Source organism: Protopterus annectens, chromosome 2.part2, assembly GCF_019279795.1.
Source record: "Protopterus annectens isolate FY-2018-M chromosome 2.part2, PAN1.0, whole genome shotgun sequence".
NCBI classification, from domain to species: Eukaryota; Metazoa; Chordata; order Ceratodontiformes; family Protopteridae; genus Protopterus; species Protopterus annectens.
In genome coordinates this window covers 129,605,313-129,608,858 of record NC_056730.1, presented here as the reverse complement: position 1 = coordinate 129,608,858, position 3,546 = coordinate 129,605,313, and positions in this window count along the sequence as shown.

Sequence of the window (3,546 nt, the reverse complement as noted above, 5' to 3'; positions counted from 1 at the left end):
AAGATGATACCTAAAGCTACGCTCAGTACTGCTACTTCCTTAATACTGGCCACAGTCTCATCTACTGGTGCAACAAATGAGCCTGGTAGATGGTTATGAGCCATTGCTGTCTTCATCTCACATTTATTCTTTCATGTCTGAAAAGTATTCATCTACTGTTTATACACTGAATTGCTCCCTTCCTAATAAAGCATCAGTATTCACAACTGAAAGAGTATTCCTTTAACTACTAAAGGCAGCCATTTATATGCAGCTGTGACTTCCCTCATTTAGTTGCTATTGTTGTGTAAATCTGTCCTAACTACCATATTTAACTGCACAGCGAAGGTTGCCTTCTAATCTGACTCTATAGCTGTTGCTATGATTAAATATGAAAACTATAGTAGGAATTGTCACCAGAATAAACTGAAAGTGGTGGGAGGCATAAAGTATATAGCACTCTCTGAGCATGGCTTACTCAGCATATTAATTAAAAGATAAATCACAATAAATACACTGTGTCATTCATATAAAGAAAACAATATCCTTCCTTCTTGAAGAATCATGGACTGGCCAACTGAAAATATTAAAAAATGTGTTCATACTTCTAAATGAGGATGATCAGCACAGTAACACGGAAGAAAAGGGAAGAAACTAAAAATAAGCTTCAATACACTGAAACAATCGTTCTGAATAATTGTTTTATATGTTTAACAGTACATGGTCATTGGCTGGGTAAAGTTCTTTGTCCTTTGCTTTCTCTTCATTAATCATGATTACAAACTTGGTAGTGTGCTGTTAAATTTGCATATGTCACTTCCTGTCCAGTGTACTAGTGGTACTCAGCATTATGTGTTTTATGCCATGGAAGTGTTTAACGACTTCAATGTCTAACCCACGATGAAACGTGGAAAGTGTTTACGCCTAGCAGTGCTAGATCTCTAATAAATCCCTTTATATTTCTGTCAGGGAGAAAGTAATCAAGTTAAGAAGAACAGAAGGAAGGATCATTTTTCTGATATATATACTTGTTTTATGCTCATAACAAGAAGGCTTCCCACTGCAATCTTTTGTTATGTATATGTTCCTTTCTTATGTTACTTTATGTATTAAATACCTTTTGACACAATCTGTGTGTTTTCTTTCTTTCTTTTTTTTTTTTTTTTTTTTTAAAGAACTGTTGGCAAATATTATCTCTTGAGAGTATTCAGACTGATAAACTGAAGCCGATAAATAAGTTATCACTAATTATTTATTTTTGCTTGTTCCTTGGTTTAAGTGCCTGTGGAAGTTGACTGCTACCTGGAGTGACATAGCATCACATACAACTGTACACTTGTTAAATGGTGATACAAGCCTTGAGATATACTGATTAACTTTCTGTTTAATGGATTAACATCCTGAGGAAGAAAAAGCTTTAGAGCTGTTACTATTTTTGTGAGTGCTAGAATTCTGTGCCAGTGGAATGCATTTGTACTTCTGTGCCTTTTTTTATGAATGAGAACATCTCGGTGTGTACAATAATAAATAAGTTTCTAGCTAAAGATAGTGCTGGAGTTCTTGTTGTTTCCCCTGCTATTAGATACAAATGTTGGTTCACAGATTCAGAAATGTGTATGTTGCTACTAGGCAATATACCAGTCAGGTCATTTAAAGCCTAACGTTTGTAATCCCACTAGTATACCAAGCTAATTACTGTGTCTGTCCATAAGGGATGTGGGGAGGACTAGGACTGCAGTAAATTTGTGTTTTTGTTTTCCAAATTTGAAGGTAGTGAGGGATGGGCTTTGCAAAAAGTGGGAGTTTGCTCCAGAGGTACGGAATTCTTTGGGTGATATATAGCTCATGATAGTCCTATTCATGTTATAAAACAGACACAGGTCCCATGATTTTCAATTTGTTTTATTACCAGTTTTGCTGATATGTAAAACATCAAATAGGACTGACTAATTTTACAAGCCACGTATAGATTACCCTGTAAGAGATATATAAGCTAGATAATACAAGTGCTCTGGGAAAATTGAAGAGTTCATACCCTTTTACTGGGGAGCTACTGGTTTTTTTTTTTTCATGTTGGGCTAGGCGTTTGAACTGTTAGGTACCAAGATATAAAATATATTCTAATATGGGACCAATGAAGGAAGCTTTAAAGGAAAATTATCTTTTTTTTTTAATCCTTTGTTAACTAGGTTAGTCCTGCTAGCCTAGTGACCTATTTTGAGTGGAAACCTGGGGTGGCATTTATACTACTTTTGGAAAATTTGGCCAGGGCATTTGAGAACTTCTGTTATTTTCAATAGATGCTGTGGGATATTTTACCACCAACTGAGCTACCACAAGCAGACGGGACCTAATTTTAACATCTCATCTGAAGGATAGCACAATCAGGAATGAAGCACTCTTTTAATTCAAGGACAGCACAATCATGAATGCAACCCCCTGCCCCTCCCCCATGCTGCACTGCAATGTTAGCTATTTTAAAATTAATCCAATCACGTGGAACGGGAATAGAACTGAAGGTCTTCTGATCTTCTGGCATCAAAAGTAAGTGTGCTACCTGTTAAGTCACTGACGCTACAATGATATCCTCTTTTGACTGAGATTCATTTATTTATTATTTGATTAAATGCTTGATTGGCATTTGTTTACTGGGAAGGTCTGAGCAGAGGCTTGAGAGGAAAGGCTCCTCAAATATAAGAACAGAAGATACACATACATAGGCAAAAATAGACATAATATTACAATAAGATTGTAAATACAAAGATTATTACAAATATTAATACACATATGACATGTAGAATAATACACATATGCCATCAGTAAAACAAAATAAATACAATATCTGAAACAATTCTGTGTGGTTTGTGATTGACTGCGCAGTTGCCTGGTAAGATAAGATTTATTTTGTTTATATTTTATTTTTGACCTCTGATTTTCAGTGTTTAAGGGAAAAAAGGATAGCTTGTACACAGGAAGATGTACTTTGATGTATATTATATTGTTTTACCTCTAATTTTCATTGTTTGTTGTTAGAAAGAGATAGGTTTAGACAGGCAAACTCTAGCCATCCCAAGGTGCCTAGTCAGCTATAAATTCACAAAGACTGTAGCAAGGATAATCCAGAGTTTATCTGAAATAATTCTATGCTGATTTCTGATTTATTGATCTTTACTGTTATAACAAGGTGCGGCTGTCAGTGATAATGAGCAGAATTTCAGTGTAAAGGAAATCTAGCTTTCATGTGACTGTCATAACTGGTATGATAGTCAGAGCAACAACTTAATTGTACTTAATTCAATATTTAGCTGTATGTTGTTTGTGTGATTTTTATCATAGAATTTGACTTAAAATCTCTTTGAATTCTGCCATAACTGATTTTGATTATCATTTTCCTTTAGAATTGTTTAGTCATTTGCAGGTGAAAATAGATTCCTTAAATGAATATGACATTAATGATTTGCTAAAGCACAATCATCCTGAACTGTGTACTAAATGGTATGTATATTTAAAGGTAACACCTGATAACACTGGTGATCTGTGTTCTCCCTGGCAAAAGTTGGATGATTT